At 32.8% G+C, this 20,493-nt stretch overlaps 1 protein-coding gene across 5 annotated transcripts in view; it reads left to right on the top strand.

Annotated features, from left to right (window-relative positions):
- The first annotated feature begins 6,374 nt into the window (after positions 1–6,374).
- LOC132701747 (1-phosphatidylinositol 4,5-bisphosphate phosphodiesterase epsilon-1-like) overlaps positions 6,375–20,493 on the top strand; it is a 313,515-nt gene continuing 299,396 nt past the window's right edge. For 3 of the 5 annotated variants that reach the window (XM_060669913.1, XM_060669908.1, XM_060669912.1), the window contains exon 1: positions 6,375–6,573. The gene's annotated coding sequence lies outside the window, so the exon portion shown is untranslated. Of the gene's footprint in view, positions 6,670–20,493 lie in introns of all 5 variants that reach the window. The other 2 variants (XM_060669910.1, XM_060669911.1) reach the window with 1 other exon arrangement.

Genomic DNA, 20,493 nt, shown 5'->3' with positions numbered 1-20,493 from the left:
GTCTTCAACGTTCAAAATTCATTTCGAATAGCTCTTTACAATATTTGATAGCGTAGTTACAGAAAACAATTAAAAAACAATATAAACGCAAAACGCGTATTACGGCACTTGACCCCTTTGTTTTGAAAATAACAGATCACTTACAGAAAGCGCCACCTACCTGCGTAACACTTGGCCCCCTTGATGGGTCATAGCGCATGCCACATAGAATCTTTCTATATAAAAATGTAGTTTTCAAAAAACAAGGGAACTTGGCCCTTTGGTTACTTCTACTCCATTGACTGCATTAACTACAAATAAATTTAAATTTTTTATTACGTTTTCAAAGACGAATCCAACGATATAATAAACATCTATAGTCGATACGATTTGTGATGGCATAATCGGCAATAAAATGCCAAAAATAATAAAATAGATAGTTAATTTTGCTTCCACTTATATTTAAAAAGATGTTCCGCCCAAAATGCACAACTATTACGATTGTATTACGTGGGAGTAGGAGAGATAGAATCAGTTGACTTGACATTTATTAATTTAACTAGTACGGCCATTTTCTATGTAATAATAGATCAAGTAGGCGAATCTACACAAAAAAAGTATGATAACTTGTTAAATAAACTCAAAAACTATGTCCATGCAATAAAAATTAAAACAAACAAAAAAAATCGGAAAATAAAAAAGTACCGTTTAAAATTCAATTTGTCAAAAGTACAACAAAACCATATTTAGCTTATATTTACGACGAAACATCTTCATCTGCGATAAAATTGGAAATGATACTACCGTAATCTCTTTTTCCCAGTATTTTTTTATTATATTTACTGTATGTGTTACACAACGGATCCAATTTTCTTTGGTAACTATCTGGAGAACTGCCTTCCAAACAGAGATTACTGCAAGGCGTGACTTATCCCACTTTTTTTTCGCAAATGTTACTTCTCTCAATTTTTTGAATCAAACACCATGTTTACTTTTGCATTTTCCGATAGACCTTGAAAAGAAAGAACGATATATATCAACATTGCGCTGCCATGCACTGTTTTCAATTTATTTTATCAATTCTGAAAGTGTTTCTAATATTCATTTATGAAATTGCTGGTTATTTCAAATATTGTCAAATAGTATAAAAATTCCTTGTAGGAAAACAAATAATAATAAAAAAATAAATTTCATATAATCATTTTCATTCAACTTAAATACATTTTTTTAAGTTCTGAAAATAAACTTTGTGAATTTGAGACAAGAAGAAAGAAAGAAAGAAAGAAAGAGAGAAGGTAGAAGATCTATTCAAGTGTGGTGCGATATTTGAAGATATTTGTCAACAGTGCAATTTTTAGATTCATTAAGAAATAATATTGGCTCTCTTATTCGGAATACTATACCTGAAATAAAATATACAAATTTATTGAGCAAAACATTGTGACCACCAAGGAGCCCGGACTTAAAGCCACTGGACTTTTGTGAGACACTTTAAAAGATATAGTATACAAAAATAAGCCAAAATAAGTTTATTCAACAACAAATTGGGAATGCAAACTAACCAATTAAGTACGACCAATTATATATTAAATAGCACAAATCATTTGGAGGTAATACAAACCACTCGCAGTGTGGTGAATCGCAAATCAATGTTCATCGAATAACTTTGGATTTGTCTTTTAAAGGGACATTTAAAAATGTAATAAAATATAGGGTGTTCCATTTAAAAAATATAATTGTGTTTGACCAGAGATCTTGAAGCGCTGTGCATGCTCCTAATGCAACAGGGGGGTTATAGAAAATTTCCATGGTTTATTTGTAAATGTGATAGCCGGCAATGGACATTGGACTCAAATAGAATGGAACTCTAGAACAAGCCTTACACCTAGTAGCAAAAATGCATTAAGAGGTAGATTAGTTTACCCCAAATGGACCTACCTAAAATGGATAGTGTAATATGGTATTTTTTTCTTTAATATTTGCTTTTGTTGCAAATATTACGTGATACAAATAAATGCAAAGAATTTTTAAAATCATCCCGATTATATAAAATCAGTTTTCAAAATAAAAACATTTGAAAAAAAGTTTAATTTTGTAAACCTGTTTCATCAACGGACATAATAATACACCAGTCGAGAGCTTATTACTAATTCTAGCACCTACGTTTTTCTTACCTAACGAATAAGTGCTAATTTTGACACGCCGCGAATAGATATGGCGTAGTTCACGAAAAATCTTTCGTCAGCCGATGAAAATTGAAGGAAAATTCTTTTATCCGGGCTTTACAGGTGGAACATCGCGGAATTCTTATTTTCTTCGGAGCTTTTAGCCCGGAGGTGTCACCTGCGACTTTTATCGCAGAAAAAAACTTTTTTTTTCAGTTATTAAATTGCGTTTTCTCGAACGCGAGTAAAAGCTTTTTAATGTCGCGCATATTTTGGGGCCGTTTCAGCAGTGAAAATAGGTCCGCGAGGCCTTTAAAATCGAACCTTAACGCACGACACTGTGCCGAAAGTTCGGCTCTTAATTCCCGCTACATTTTGGAGCGGGTATGGTGTTCAATTTTCGATATTTTTGAATAATACGCAATTATTCAAAATTTGTCACATGCTTAGGTCTAAAGGAACATCTTCTGAAAGAAGTCTCTTTGAAGATATTCTTTGACAACGAATGCTCAAATTTCTCCTAAAAAATTCTTTGATATTTTTTTATAAAAATGTTTAAAAACAATTTAAAATTGTTTTCAAATATATTGGGTGATTCATAAATATATGAGAAATAGATATTCCCTTCAACACTCTATCACTCAATGTAGGGTTATTATGGTCTATACTGGGTATTTTTGGATTTATGGCCATTCAAGGAAGACCAAGTTTAGGAATAGAGAATGCTGAATCAAACTCAAAGAGCATTAATAGTAGTGATTAACAGAAGTTTAATATACAGGGTTTGATTTTTTGACTAAAATTAACAGCTGTCAATTGGTATATTATTAATTACATTTTTTATCAAATTTATAACACTGGGACTTAAAGTAGGAGTAAAATTTTCTGCTTAGACCTTTCATTTTATTGGGTTCCGCAATTGCTCTATGGAGTTAAACGTGCAATGACATGAAAGAAGACGTAACACAGTATGCCCAGCCTGGTCAGCCAAATTATAGCATACATGCTGTTTTTTAATTGCATATAAATTTAGGACTTCCAAAAGTTGTGCTTTTTTGTAACTGAACTCAAAAAAAATGTCATTTTCTAACAAATATTCCTGGATTTCAGTTTACGAACTTGATGAGGCTGGTGCTTTGCTTAGCAGACGGCGGTGGTAGCTAGTGTTATTTATGCCAATAACACTCTTTTTGGAAATATTTTTTAAAAGATTATTTTGAAAGAAGTTCGGAATGATAATTTAAGTTAGCACCTATGCAGATAACAGTACCTTTGACAACAGACCCTTTGCAGGTAACAACAAGCAGCTTGGAACAAATCCATCTTCTGACTCAGCGTGTATTTTAGTTACGCATTTTCCTTTATTTAAAGTTACTTTCGTCTGACAATTTTAAGTGGAGTCGACCCATCCTTTGGAGGTAATGTCGTGTGTATCGAACCATGTTTCATCAAGGTAAATTATGGATGAAATCTCCAAGTGCGTAATCTGTATGATTCCATTACTAGTTGCCTTTTGTCTATTTTGAGGTACTTAAATAACACTTTCCAAACAACTGTATGGAGGGTGGCACGTCTTATATTTATATTGGTTTCATATTCTTCTAGCTTCTTTTTCAGTTGATCCAAGGTAGGTTCAACTTCGCTTTGATAAAGACAATTAATTTTCCTTCTTACTAGGTTCTGACCACTATTGTCTATAGGTGACTTTGAAAATCACTACGTTTATTCCTTGTCTTCAATTCTCCTCTATTGATAATATTCCTTATCGACGATATTGGCGTTACTATAAGTAGACAGCTTTCTTTTAAAGTTTCTTGAAAAATAAGTCCTCTACCGATTAAAGTTTCATACACGTTTTTCACAACCTGTTTTGCATCAACCGACAAATGATTTCGACACGACATTTTTATATTCTCGTAAAATAACTTTTTCGAAACGCACAGCACAAACGATTATTCAACAATGCCACAAATGGTCAACCTGATTTTTTTTCATGGTGCCTTAACTGGTGCACTATATTTACAATTCCTGAGATATGAAATTGAAGGCTCTTTAGATGATTTACCTCTTGCCGTAACATCAAATATGTATTTTTAGCAGCGCACCCCTCAAAATGAGCTCCTACGTGATATTTATGAGGATAGACTAATCTCATCACACGGTCCAGTCAATTGACCCCCACGGTCGCCGGACTTGACACCGTTTGATTTTTTTGCATGGGGGTACGTAAACGACCGTGTTTATTTAACTCCAGTGTTCCACCTCCAAGAATTACAGCAGAGAATATCGGCTGCATTTTATAGTAGAACTCCAGAAATGTTAGGAAGGGTTACAGCGAATGTAATTTCTAGAGCCAGGGAGTGTCGTATAAGAAGGAGGACATTTTGAAAACATATTAAGTAAATATCTATCGCACTTATTTAATTAAAATAAATAGAAAACTCAAGTTCCAAAATAAATGAATGTGATGTTTTGTGTCAATGTAAAACAACACACGTTGTTATACGACATTGTTGGGGTTTTATTTTTTAACAGATTTTTAAAATATTTTGATGAATTGTCCCAAAAAGTGACAGATTTGAAAAGAAAAATATATATTTCTATTCTCTTGTTCTCCTGAGTTTCCGGTAAAAAGTGCTTGTAGCTTACGGCGTACGTATACATACAATACTTAGGTTAGTTTTTGATTGTATCTCCGTATTCCAAAAGCATATTAACTTATAGCATAATAAAACACTTTCAACAAAGATTTCTAATCGTTAAATCTCAGAAGAAACTCTCCTTTCAATTTTATTTTCTTTAAATGCTAATCTGTTTTTTTCTTTCCACTACATGAACTTGTGGAGAGTTTCTTCTGCATGTTTAATCTTGCCGACTTGACAATTAATTGAACTGAGGTGGCTTTTACTTGATGAAAATCCATTTATCAAAATAAATGAGAACTAAAAGTTCAGATTTTCACGAAATTATATATATTCACGTCACAATTGTTTCGATCACACCGTGTCTTTATCAAATGTCATGCGAATATATATAATTTCGCAAAAATCTGAACTTATGGTTCTTACTTATAATTTATATAAGCAAAGCAACCTAAGTAATATTTTGTTTTCATAAAAATGTCTGTTTTTTTGCTTCCTGTGAGTTTATTTTTTAACGGATTTTGACAATTTTGCATTTAATGCTACAATATTGTAGTGAAAAATAAAAATACAAAAGTATGAAATCCTAGAATATGAATGAATCATTTACAAAACTTTTAGAGTATGACGCAAGACAATACTAAAAGCTATTCTTACAATAAAATCGTGATAACTACCACAACTTGTTAGAAAGTTTTCTATATTATTCTTACTTATTATCGAAAATATATGATAATTGACCGTACAAAATAGAGAATATAGCTACACAAATTAGGATGTTTTCTTTTACACAATGGTAAGTAAAGTTTACACACATGTGTGATAAATTTTGGCAAATTGCGAATAATTATTAAAACTAAATTTTCACATTTTTGTGGAATTAAATGAAATAAATTGTTATCGTCCCTATCTCTACTTCCTTTTGTAGAAATTAAACTCTACAATTAGTGTGTTTGTTTTTTTTTTTTCAGTGTATTTCTAATAGCTACGATGTATATACGGATGTGTATTTTGTTGACAATTATGGCGTTCTTGCTGTGGTTACATAGAAGAGCCCAATTTGCGAATGTCGCTACTTTTGCATTAACAACTTATAATGTAAATATTTTGACTTTTATTAAAGACAGTTTATTATTATTTTTTTTAAATAAGAAACCCGTTCCTTTTTTTAATGTTATAAGTAACTTCTTTTAGAGACCCGCCAAATTCCGGCAATGTTTTGAGGTTAAGAACAAGCTTTTGAATCTGCTTCCACGGGCGCTTTCAACTTAATTTATTCAACAAATCGAAAAACACCGTTTTCCTTAAATAAACCGAAGGTTACGGTTGTCGGAAACTAAAAAACCGGCCCTAGCAATATTTCGAGTCCGGATCACGGATCACGGGTCTCCCCCGAGTCCTAGAGCGGCTCGAAGTGGAAGACACGCGCGTAAAAACACGCACAAAGGGACGCGGCGTCGCGACGCCCCCGCAAACTTGGCCGTCGGGACGCGTCGGCGTCGTTTCCCGGACGACGGCGAGCGAGGAGGGGGGGGTAAACGTATGATACGTCGCGTCGAAGAAAATTTGCCGTCAGTGTGACGGGAAATTTGGCGTTTCGTACGCGCTCGGAACTCCTCAGACACGGTGGGAAACTCGCACCTGGCGCAAAGTTTTCAAACACTTTTCGGGCGACGGGAAAGCCTATTCGATTCGCTTTTCGGCACCCGGGGGTTTGGGAGAGTGCGGTTCGTCTCCGGGCGGGAAAGTGGACCGCAATGTTTTGAGTTTTCGACGCATCGCATTTCGTAAGTTGATGGCCGTTGTTGTCGTTTTGTTTTTCGTATTTGTGTCGAGTGGCGTTGACTTTTAAGAAGGAGGGCACGGAGATTTTAAAATACCGAGTAAGTTTCAATCGAATTGTTCAACTATGCCGCAAACCGATCGATTCGCAGGTTTCTAAACATAAGTATCTGAAAACAGGGAGAAAAGATGTAATAATAATAATCTCTGTTCGAAATATCGAATTTTCTCGAAAAATATCCAATATATTTATTGCCTTCAATTTTCGTCAAAACCAAGGGCAAAAACTCGGTATAATACAAAAAAAGTTGATCAACTGAAAGAAAGTTGGCTAATTAGAATAAAAATAAGGTGAGTGTATAAAACAACACTAACAAACAAAACAGTAAAAATAAACCAACCAACCAAACCAATTCAAAAAACAAAATAATGCAAAATCAATTTCATTGAAAAAAGTGTTTAAAATAACCTAACGTACAAAACTATTAATTATTAATAAAGACGAGAAACCGAAAAAAGATGGAAATGTATAAAACTACAGAATTAAAGACATAAAAAGATTAAAATATCGATGACTTCTTATTTGTCAATTTAACAAAAAAGCTTCAAACTGTTTGAGTGTGTAGAATTATCGATGAATACAGTTTTAATTTAAATGGTAGTAGGTTAAATAAATCACTACCCAAATAAAAAGAGGTTTGTTGTTAATATATTTAAAATATTAAAATATTTTTTTGGAAATAAATACATTATAGAATGTTTTGGAAATTACCAAGGGCGACGCTGCCAGATTTACAAATAAAATTACCGACATTAAAGTGTTTGAAAAGAAAAACGGATACACTAAATTTAACTATTTATTATACGTAAACTAACGAAAGATTTTAGTTCTATGTAAATGTTATTGAATTTTGCTTATTATATGAAAAATATTGTTAAAATATTATGTAGTAATTATTAAACAGTTTTTTTTTAAGTAAGTAAAGTAAATAATATATACATTGTATTCCGGTAGCCTCCCAAAACGAACAGTCAATATTAAGGAAACGTAGAACCACAAATATAAACTTATAAAAAACTTTCATCTTTATGAAATAAAGTATTTTTAAAAATTCACGTGGCCATACATGTACAGCTAAAAGTTTTACCTATTGTACAGGGTGTTCCCGATATTTCGTGCAATATTGAAAAACGTGTCTAAAATTTGCAGCTTGGGACTTCATTTGGTAGCTTGTAAAAAGTCAACACCCACATTTAAACTCTTAAAGTTGCACGCAATCTGATTTCGCAAAGTTTTTTTTTTTAATTTTTGCAAGTTATTTTTGCTCGGCAAAAATGTTTTTCTCGGAAATTGTTAACCCGACCATTAAATTATTTACAGGGCAAAAAACCCGAAAAATCCTGAAAATTTCCGTAAGCCGTAAATTAAAAACGGAAAAAAGAGGGTAAACTTTGATTTAAGCAGTATTGGAAACTGTTGCGCCAGATATTTGAAAAAAAAAAAGTTTGCCGTAACTTTGAGGTTCGGCTAGACATAAAAGGCACTTACAAATTACATCAATTTTACGAAAGTACCATAGTGGTCCGCAGGAACAATGGTTGCCTCTAGGACAAGAAAACCCGAAGGGACTTCTTTAAAATACAAAGCCGCTTCGCGCTACGCATTTGCCCCACGCATCGACGAGATTTAGAAGGCAATCTGGTAATGCAGGCAGCACCACTTTTCGTTGCAATCATTAGGCCAAAGCTAATTTATTTGCGAAAGCAAACCGGACGTTAGATTTGTGAAAAGCGTGGCAACTTTATACATTTAGTACCATTTACATCCAAATTTCGCGCTAAATATCATAGGGCCAAAACTAGGCTAGTCGTATGACCTAGTGACACAATTGCTTAGATAGCTCTACGAAACACATGATACAACATATCGATATGAGTATATCGATTTTCGGTGTTTTTATGACGAACACAATATGGTCATTATTAAACACGAAAACACGCTTTACATTTATTTATCCTTCCATGTCGAACGTCCATTATTCTGAAGATAATTAGGAATATTGTCGTTCTCTTTAATGGATTTTCGATAATTGCGGGTATTTATTTAAAGTGTGACTTGCTAAGCAGCTGCACAATAGTTTAATTAAATTATTATCGCACGGTTGCCGGCCTGATTATTTTAAGGTGGAGATTTTTGGTGCAAAAAATGAAAATTCAAAACACTTCATTTTTTTCATATTATTTATTAAAATGGTTTCTTTTTTCAATTAAAGGTTCGACCTAACCAAGTATATTTTTGTTTCTACTTAAGGTCCAGAGTAATAGTAGTAATTACAATAGACATCCTTTATTAGTTTAGACAATAGTATTTTTTTTTATTTATTTATTTATTTGGCAACATTAACAAATCACAAAGTTGACTTAAACTTGTAATGATAATAATATTAATATTTGTAATGATATTAATATATATATATATATATATATATATATATATATATATATATATATATATATATATATATATATATATATATATATATATATATATATATATATATATATATATATATATATATATATATATATATATATATATATATATATATATATATATATATATATATATATATATATATATATATATATATATATGTTCGAAGTGTTTTCGGAGCGCGAGCATTGAAGATGCCAAGTGAGATTTTGGCGAAACGTCTGCAGGATTCCAGTCGGATGCAAGATTTGCAGGATTCCAGTCGGATGCAGGATTCCAGTCGGAGTTCAACGAGCGAACGGATGATATCCCGGAATATAGTGTCATCATATATATATATATATATATATATATATATATATATATATATATATATATATATATATATATATATATATATATATATATATATATATATATATATATATATATATATATATATATATATATATATATATATAATTATAATTAAAAAAATGTCATTAAAAACTGAAAAAGGTTCGAATTTGAGCAAAAAACTTAAAGTTGTTTAACAACAAAAAATCAACAATGATAATATTCTAAACTTAAATAATTTCGGTTTGCACAATGGATTCACAAGAATCTGTGTGTGCAACCTAGTATGCAGAGATATTACTAGTTATTACATAAGGTTTGTACTCTCAAACAGTTGGAAGAAAATATATCACACATATAAATAAATAGTTTACAAGGAAATTTTATATATTATTTTATATATTATATATATTATAGTATATTATGCAACATGTGCGGTAAACGGCATTTGACTCACCAGTTTATTTGAAACGAGCGGAGCGAGTGTTTAATAAACGAGTGAGTTAAAAAGTTTACGGAACGTGTTTCATACAATACTTTTTCTATGACCGTTAATTTTCGCATAATAACACGCATACATTCACTGACATGAACTGTCAGAATTGACAAACGTCAAAATTCAAAGCGTGGAAAATATCTCCGAAAACATTCGATTGCTCCCAAACCCGGTAAAATCCCGGAAATATCCGAAGTGGCTCGGATTCGTGGGAAACGAAACTGACGTGGTAAAGCGACGCTTCCCGCACGCTAGACCGGTGCGTAATTAGGTATTTTACAGAGGGAGTAGAAAAAATCTATTAAGTACTTGATTCAACATTGTTGCTAGCAAGCAACCACGTAGACCTAGAGCAAACAAGTAGTCCCAGATATATGCGATCCTTATATATACATTAATCAACTGAATTAATATAGAATAAATATGTTGTAGCTATGCCAAAAAAAGCTAGTTAATACATATAATATAAAAGCCTACAAACAAAATAAAGACAAAATATTGAAAAATAAATATTAAAAATTAACAAAGAAAAATCTGTGTTGTCAAAAATGTGTTGCCTAAGTTTTTGTTTGAAAGTAGTTAGGGAGTTGGAGCGGTAGTGGTAGCAGTAAATGAAATATTTCAGGAGTTTTTTTTTCAAGGCTTTAAATACACCAATATTTTCTAATCATTGAGAAAGGGAATTTTTTTTATGAATTTATTCATTTACTTATTCATAAATTGTTCATTTTTAAATGATACGCATCAAAATACATTCATATGTCATATAAATGATAAAATAAAAGTATCTCCAGTCGTCTTCAGGTGCATACCTGAAAACGACTGGAGGTACATGATTAGACAAAACGTGGAAGTAAATAATAAAGAAAATGACAGTTCAAAAAATCAACGATTTTCTTTTATGAAAAATCTATCGCTCATTTACTCATAACTGCGTCAAAACAGGCAAACGACCTATTTAAAAATATATTTTTCTACTCCCGTCTGTAAAATACCTAATTACCCACCTATCTAGCGTCACTTTACCACGTCAGTTTCGTTTTCTATGAATCCGAGCCGCTTCGAACATTTCCGGGATTTTACCGCACGGATTTTAGAGCAATCGGATGTTTTCGGAGATTTTATCGCACGCTTTGAATTTTGTCAATTCTGACGGTCATGCCAGTGAATTTATTCGTTTTGTTTTGCGAAAATGTACCCAAAAACTAACAGTCGTAGTAAAAGTATAGTATGCAACACGTTCGGTAAACTTTTTAACCGCTTACCGCACTTTTTGCATAATATACCATTCTGAATTTGTTTTTTGTAGAATATTTTCACAATACAATGTACAAAAAAGCAATATACATATAGATTTTTAAAGGAAATTGAATGTTCCATAAATCTGCTGATTTTCGAAAATATTTGAGGGTATAGTATCCGATTATGTCACCCCTCAATTTAAAAACGTTATTATAACCGAACAGCATGGTTTTGTCAAGGGAAGGTCAACTGTTTCGAACCTCCTGAGCTATAAGCGTTCGCTGTTTAGGGCCTTTGAGAATGGGATCAGGTAGATGCTATATATACTGACTTCTCCAAGGCCTTCGACGGGGTTGATCATGGCATTCTGGTGGGGAAGCTCTCAGGGATTGGAATCTTTGGAGACCTTCTAAATTGGTTTCGCAGTTATATCACTAACCGAAAGCAATCAGTTAAGGTTAAAAGTTACATTTCGTCAGAGACTGTTGTGACGTCTGGTGTCCCACATGAGGGACCCCTTTCCACATTCCTTTTCAATGTTTTCATTAATGACTTAAAAAATATTTTTCGCTTGTGCCAATTTCTTGCATTTGCGGACGATTTAAAGCTCTTTAAGGTCTTGATTGTCATCAATTGCAGTAGAATCTTGATAGGTTTTATTTGTGGTGCAGACAAAACGATATAACTCTTAATACAAACAAGTGCAAAATTGTAAGCTTTAGCAGATCCAAAAATCCAGTACCTTTCTTCTATCATTTGAACTCTGGATCGCTCGAGAGACAGAACCTAGTTAAAGATCTTGGAGTTTCGCTCGATTCGAAGTTCACATTTACATATCACGTTGATTTTATGACTAACAGAGTTATTCGATTGCTTGGGTTTGTTTTTCGAACTTTGAAGGGTTTTGAAAACATCTTTACGTATGTGGAGCTGTACTGTGCACTTGTGCGTTCAATTTTAGAGTATGCTAGATGTGTCTGACAACCATACTAAGCAATTCACAAGGAAAAAATAGAGTGTGTACAGTGTAAGTTCCTTAAACTACGAGGAGATTATGAAGCATTTGAATCTGACATCTTTGGAGAGTAGGCGCATATTTTTTGACATCTCTACATTGTACAAAACCCTTAATAACTTGATAGATGCACCAGATCTTCTGGCATCTGTTGGTTTTCATATTTGTCCTATTAATGCAAAAAACAAGGTTCTTGTCAACATTCATTTTCATAGGACCAACGATGGCGTTACCTCGCCTTTGAATCGAATGTGCAAGCTGACAAATATTTTACTCTCAAATGACGAGTGTATTGATTTATTTTCTGACTCTCTCAGTAGTTTTAATTAATCAACGCCCTGTAAACTTGTTAGTTTAGCAAATGTAAGTGTTGTTTGGATTAAGTATTATTACTCGATGGACATGCGTGGGTATTATTTTTCTTAGGTTAAACTGTATTGTAGATGCTAAATGCGTCAATAAAAATTTTAATTTTTAATTTAAAAAAAAGCGACTTTTAAAGTTATTTTATAGGGCGATTTTTTAAAAAGTTATGCACGATTGATTGTTTCTTTTATTTTTCACTCCATTATTAATAAAATCAGATTTGTATTCTACATCGTCGAAAATTATTATAGTACAAATATAATCAATAAAGATAATTTGGAAAAATACAATTACGTTGTTTTACTCAATTAAATCAGAACAAAAAAATGTTCACACTTTCACGGTTATTTATTGATTCATGACAGCTGTTTCGGCAACACAGGACCATTATCAAATAAAAAATATGACAATATTTTGACATCTAGATTTATAAGCAAGTAGTAACAGATTCTTAGTTACTGATGTGGGGGGACGCACTTAAATCCAATTGGTCATTAGGTAATCGGTTGAAATATCTCATTTTGTTCATCTGCATTGCTTTCCACATATTTAGTTTTTTGCATTTTGATTCCTTATGTAAAATATAAAAATTATCATTAAGCTTATGCATTTCTGAATTTAAATTAATGGTATAGTTAGAATCCGAACTTTTATTTTTATATGCTCTTTTATGTTCGTTAATGCATTTTTTAAATGTTCTTCCTGTTTGACCGTTGTAAATTTTGGGACATGATCCACATTTCAACTCCGGATTTTTGAGTTTTGTTTTATATTTGGAGTTCGGTGTTTAATATGGGATAGATAGAGTCCAAAAAACCCTGCTTTTTAGTTATAATTTTATCAATCAAAGAAGGGTCGTACAATTGTTAAAACTATTTGCATTAGAATATTTAATTCTTTTTCAAAAAATTCTGAGGAAAGTGGTATATTAAGCAGTCTGTGGAGTAGTGTGTGTGAGAGCGTGATTTGAGTTATTACGTATTACTGGGTCCGTGTGTGAACGTCTATAGAAAAGGCCATATGATATTCTAAAATGTTTATTAATCTTGTTGAAGGCTTAATTGGTGGTACTGCCCCAAAAGAAACTACAGGCCGAATTGGCATATTCCCTTTGTGTAATTTAAATATTAGTTGGCAAAATAAATAAGAACTAAAAGTTCAGATTTTCACGAAATTTCGTTAGTTCGTTAGTTCTTATTTATTTTAATAAATGGATTTTCATCAAGTAAAACCTCAGTTTTGATGTGTTTTTGATATAACTCGGTGGGATCATATTGTATACTTTGGTATGTGCCTGGTATAAGAAACTGTTTGGTTTTTGTAATATATTGTAGAAAATCGATGATATGACTGACATGATTTTCAGCTCTTGTAAATAGTTATTATTTTGGGAAGCCTTATTTTTAATTGATTTTACCATAGACGTAGATGAGGCATCTTGGAATTTACTGTTACTTGTAAATTGAGATTTTATTAAATTGGCTAATACGTGTTCGTTTACGAAATTGTCATTATTACAGTTAATTTAGATTAAAGTTGAAACCTTTTTCTGGTAATTCTCGGAAAAAGTAGTATTAGTCAAATTGATGTCTATTGGAAAATTAAAAAAAAATGTTTTACTACTATTCCTATCTATTTATAATTTTCCTCGCTTGTCCTTTTATTTGTTTCGCGTCCTTTCATCTTATTTAGCTCTACAACGAGTGAAAAATGAGATTGACTAAAGTTGATAGCAAGTTATTAGAAACTAAGTTTAAAGTTTTGAAAAGGTAAGATAATAATTATTCGTAATATTTGCCAGCCTACTGTAATAATAAGTAAATTTGTAAATAGTATTGTTTGTAGTAGATGCATATTATCTACTCTTTTAAGCCTAATTCAATTAGTTATTAAATTAGGTCTAATTTAATTAAACTTCAGGAATGTGAGTCAACGCAAGTCAACTTCAGAAACACTGACTCCAACTGGGTCCTGGTATCAGTGGAGCTTTTTTTTTGACAATATTCAACCTCAGTTCAATATCTTTCAGGTTTGTGAAAGTGCATGTTAAATTTTAAAGGTTTTTCTGAATGCGAGCAACGTTTTCTCCACGTCATAACTTATGCCAAATCCAATATTTAGTCCAGCTTATAGCGAGACCATTTTTCGGCACTTGTTAGTAATATCAAAAGCACCCTTTGTGTCGTGGACGGATCGCGGAAACCTTTGAGCTTTATTTAGAGCCGTGATTAAATTCGGGCTCGGAAAGGCTTTACGATATATAAAGAATGACATCAAATCTCCGGGCTTCCGGAGAACCGATTTAACTTTGGACTTAAGCCATGGAATATTAATCGGGAGTGTCGGAAGTGGAGTGAGCTACGTCTAATAAGAAAACTTTGATAAGGGATGTACGTTTCTCAATCTGGTGCTCACTATTATTACAAAATATCATTTACAGGTCTTTATTGTAACCTTGTAGCATTACTTTTTTTTGAGCAGCATATTACTATTAATAGTCCGAAATCAACTAACAATTCATCGAATTTTCAAGAGTCAACCATTAAAACGTTTTAGTATACTTATTTTTTCCAACAGGGGGAAATATATTTGTCTTCTGGTAGTTTAAGTCGTCTGTATTACACGTTTGTTTTGAGCTAGGGCTTTTAAGGCAAATTGGTCACTTGTTAACCATGTCTGGTAATGGCAAACGTCAAAATTGACAATTTTTAAGAAACATTAAACATTTTTTTCTACTCCCGACTGTAAAATACCTAATTATCCACCGATATAGCTTGCGGGAAGCGCCACTTTACCACGTCAGTTTCGTTTCCCATGAATGCGAGCTACTTCGGACATTTCCGGGATTTTACCGCACGGATTTGGGAGCGATCGGATGTTTTCGGAGATTTTTCCGACGCTTTGAATTTTGACGTTTGTCAATTCTGACGCTCATGTCAGCGAATGTATTCGTGTTGTTTTGCGAAAATGTACCCAAAAACTACCGATCGTAGAAAAATTATCGTATGCAACACGTTCGGTCATAGTATATTATGCAACAAGTGCGGTAAACGGCATTTAACTCACGAGTTTATTTGACACGAGCGGAACGAGTGTTTAATAAACGAGTGAGTTAAAAAGTTTACCTAACGAAAACATCCGATTGCTCCCAAACCCGTGCGGTAAAATCCCGGAAATATCCGAAGTGCCTCGTGGGAAACGAAACTGACGTGGTAAAGCAACGCTTATCGCACGCTAGATCGGTGCGTAATTAGGTATTTTACAGACGGAAGTAGAAAAACTTTTTAACTCACTCGTTTATTAAAAACTCGCTCCGCTGGACACTTCTCGTGTCAAATAAACTCATAAGTCAAATGCCGTTTACCGCACTTGTTGCATAACTATTTGAAAATATGGAACAATATTATATCGTCTCTTTCAGTTTTTAGCTTTAGTTAATACGGTTTTAATACGCTATTATCAAAATAGACAATTCGTTTGATTTCAATTCAAAAAAGTAACTTAATTTTCTTTTATTTGGATTTCTCAAGTCAATGAATATATTAAAGTCGTTTATGTTCGCTGGGTATTCAATTCACTATCCCAAACCATAAATCAGCAAAAATTAAGTTTTATATGAAAGCCTCTTTTACCCGAATTCTCAATTTGCATTGTTTGCTTTGACTTTATTGAATTCGTTTTTTTTTTTCAATTTTGGATTCAAAATTCCCAAATTAATGGATAACTTAAGTTTTGTTGTAGCCATGGCAGCGTAAGAAGCAGGTTTTATATGAATTAGCCAAAACTAACCAACCTAATCCTAAAGTTGAGGGATATTGCGGCGAAGAACAGAAGTAGTGCCCTACGAGTGTAGTTAAAAATTATCTCATTTAAGAGAGAGAGAGAGTATATATTTATCTTAAACTCCTATTTTCCGAAATAAAAAATTCAGATTTACCGAAATTTCGATTATTCGAAATCCCTTTGGTCCACATTATTTCGAATAATTGAGAATGTACTTTATTTACAATTACAATATCTATTTATTTAAAGAAGTCTATCTAACAGGCATGAAGCCCAAATAACAGTTAGGTTTATTTTTTTAAAGAAACTTCCACAGGCTACTGTGGAAGCTCTGAAGAAGCCGAAAGCATGATTGGCGAAACGTCAGCAATTTCGACTAAGCAAAAACCGACGCAGGAGGAATCCAGAAGTTTTGTAAAAAGCATAACAGTTAGGTTGTCGAACAAAGTAATAATTAGTTACATTGCAAGTAATGATGCTTCACGAAACTTAACCTAAAGTCTAGCGTAACATAAATATTAACTCTAATAAAAAAAGAGAATAGGAAAAGACTGAAATTCAAAATTATAGGTAATAGGGCAATAACGTTTTTACCTTGGAAATAGATTGCGAAAAAAATTCCAAATCGGATCGAGCATCGTACTTTGAGCAAATTGAGAAAATATATGAAAATTTTAATATATTTGTTCTTGGTGTGGGCAGAAAGAGTGTCCTACTATGTCTAGAGTTAGTTAAAACTTCGAATAAAGTCATTAAATCTATTTAATAATGTTGTATGTGAAAAGTCTTGTGGGGGATATACTCCCCCCAACTTAGACAAAACATACTTCAAAAACTTACTTAATATTACCAATTGTTGCATACTCCAACTTAGACCTAACGTAAGAAATATGTTTAGCAATTGTCTTTTTAAAGTCTCTAGTGCAATGTACGATAAACCCATAGCATTTTGAGGCTTCTGCCAGTACCTGATTAACATGAGGAACAAAGGATAATTCCGAGTCGTATATTACTCCCAAGTCACAAAAAGAGAGTTTTATCAAAAAGGTAATAGTCATATTTCACAGCTACACTCATGGTGACAAAGGAGACTATATTACATTTGGCTACATTATGTTGCAAGTTTAGAGAAGAATTTTTGATTTGCGTCAAACTGCGCTGGAGAGTAAGGCAATCCTCTGAAGACCGGATTTTTTAAAGAAAATTACGTCGTCCGCATATATAAAAAAATCGACATCATGCCTTTACCAATGTCACTAACGAAAATGTTGAATAACAATTTCCTAAATACTGCGCCTTGAGGTACGCCTGAGGAAGCAATGTATTCATCGGAAGTGTGATCATAGAGATAGACGTACCGAGTATGGTTAGACAAGTATAAAAATAAGAAAATAAATTAACAAGCGATTCGGAAAATCCAAAAGGACGGAGGTTGTGAGCTAGGTGATCAAACGCTTTTGAAAAATCACGATGTATGACGTCCATTTAAGAACATTCATCAATAGCGTTAGAAACATACTAAGACATAGTCGTATAATTGGTAATGGTGGATATTCCTTTAAAAAATCCATATCGTTGGACTGTTTGGTTCTTAACAAAGTGAAATATTTTGTCCTCCAGGAGATCCTAAAACTTTACAGAAATTGCAGATAAGTGAAATACCCCTATAGTTTGTGATTTGCGATCTAGAGTCTTTTTATTAATTATTAATTAATTTTAGACATTTTCCATTTACCAGAAACGGCTTGGTTTCTCAAACACAGATTAAAAAGTATTACAAGCGGTTTAGTCTGTACCCATTGTAAATTTAAGTTTAAATACTTTAAGAGCCTTTTCCACCTCATATTCTTAGAACAATGTTTATATTTTCGAAGTGGTGTGAATTACTAATACCACTAAAATTGTTGAGAGAACCCCAATTAGAAAAGGACTGTAGAAAAACATAGTCCAAAAGAATTGAAGAGTATGTAACTCAGTGTCATTAAAATTCATATAACTGGGTACACCTGAGATTTCTCTTATGTTTTTAAGATATTTTTTTAATGTCATATTCAATTTTCAGTAGATAGCTTTTACAGGAGGCCCTAATTTTAGATTTTATCTTCGATCTAAGGCATTTAAAATTTTGCAATTCTGAGGGACTACCCGTACTTCTGAACATTTTGTGACATCCAGCTTTTTTTTTTATTTGAATTAAACCAGAGATGATACTTATTATCAGTGTTTTCAAAATTTGGAACACATGATGGAAATGATCAGTACAAGTTTAAAAACATATCGTTCGCTCGTGTTTTCTATTTAAGGAATGAGGAAATTGAGGTGACAAAGAATTGCAGGATGATGATCTACCTTGTTGAACTAACACATCTATTGCACGTTCTACCAGGCAACTGTTTGATATGGGCACGATTTGGAGTCTTCGGAAGGACCCTGATCGATCCGGACTCAGTGCACGGTATTGGGCTAAAGGAGTCGCTGACCTATAGGAGGGGCGTGGTCTGGGGGCCCAACGGCCCCATCTGGTGGCGTAAGTTCTTGGTCGCCCGCCAATACCAATACTAAGTCTAAAATTTTATTGTTTCTATTTCTGACAAAATTACTATTTGAGAGGTTCATGCGCAGCCTGAAGTTACTAAACAGTCCAACACATTGATTTTCTGTACCAGTGTCTAGGAAGTCAGAGCAGGCATATTGAAATCATTCAAAATACATACATTTTTGACATACAAAGTCTCTAGAGACACAATAAAATCAAAGAGAGTTTCGAAAGTGATTACATTCACAGGTGGAGGCATGTAAATTAGTAAAACAAAAATTGTAAAATAAAGAAAACTTGCCCTCACCAATAAAATCGAGGCCGCCGTTCAGTCGATGTAAATAGCTACCGCGGAGGATGTCATCAATACCGATTTATCAAATTTTTTTAACATTGCAACAGATCACCTCCTAAAGCTTAACCCTAATAAATCTTCAGTAATACTCTTTGGAAATGATAATCATTAACCCATGCAAAGTATAACATAACAATTAAACTTAATAACATAAAATTGCCACTCTCTGAGTCATGTAAAAGATTGGGTCTCACTATTGATTCGCAGTTGCGTTTCAGAGAACATATTACTAATAAACTAAGGGTTGCCCATGCTAATTTAAAATTAATTTATGGCAATAGACATGTACTTTGTCAGGGAACTCGTAAGTTGCTGTGTGAATCACTTGTTCTGTCACAATTTAATCACTGCAGTGCTGTGTACGGACCGTGCCTGGATGCGTCCGATCGTTACCTTGTCCTGAAGGTTCAAAACTCTTGTCTAAGGCTAATTTATGGGGTAAGGAGGAGAGATCATATCTCCCCGTACCTTGCTGCGTCAGGGTGGCTTAATATGCACCGTCGATGCAAATTACGAATGAGTTCCCTTTATTTCAACATCCTTAAAACAAAATTACCTTTTTATCTTTACAGAAAAATTACTCTTAACATATCAATATACGATTTGAATCTGCGTGGAAGACACCGACTAGTTATACCCCGTCACCGCAAAGAATTATTTAAAAGATCATATTCCTATAATATAGCCATTTGCATTAACTCTATTACTAATTTTGATATTACTCAGTCCAACTCGACGTTTAGGAATAATTTCAAAATGCAGTTGTAATGTACGCACTAATATTAAGCTCTTCTACAAAACATGTGCCAATTTCCTTTCCTTTCCTTCCCCCTCCATTTCTTCTCTTTTCTTTTCTTTAGAATTATGTGTATCTACGCTTGGCGCTTTCAAATAAATTCTATGAATTTTTTTATTATTATATTTTCGCTGTTAAATTGAGGCCTGAACAGTATCTAGAATTTCTAGATGGCTGTCCTAACAAGGCCTATTGTTGACCATTATTTCACTAATTTAATTTTTGTTATGTAATTATTTCTATGTAACTTTGATGGTTATAACAATAAATGTATTATTATTATTATTATTATTATTATTATATTTACCTTTTTTTACCATATTTTACATAAATTTCCGATTTCTGATCACACTCTACAAAAATTGAGTAAATCTTGGAATAAGTCGAGTCAATGCGATTCTCTTTTTTACAGAATCAAAGTTATAATTAGTCAACCTTCCGATAACTGGTTTATTTTTACGGAGGCGAAAATTAATAATTCTTAAATAAATGTTTTCGATTCATCA

The sequence above is a fragment of the Cylas formicarius genome, unplaced genomic scaffold (genome assembly GCF_029955315.1).
Source record: "Cylas formicarius isolate icCylForm1 unplaced genomic scaffold, icCylForm1.1 PGA_scaffold_5__7_contigs__length_24384050, whole genome shotgun sequence".
In the NCBI taxonomy this organism is placed as follows: Eukaryota; Metazoa; Arthropoda; class Insecta; order Coleoptera; family Brentidae; genus Cylas; species Cylas formicarius.
Note: the sequence above shows the minus strand (reverse complement) of the source record. Positions and strands in the feature narration are given on the sequence as shown.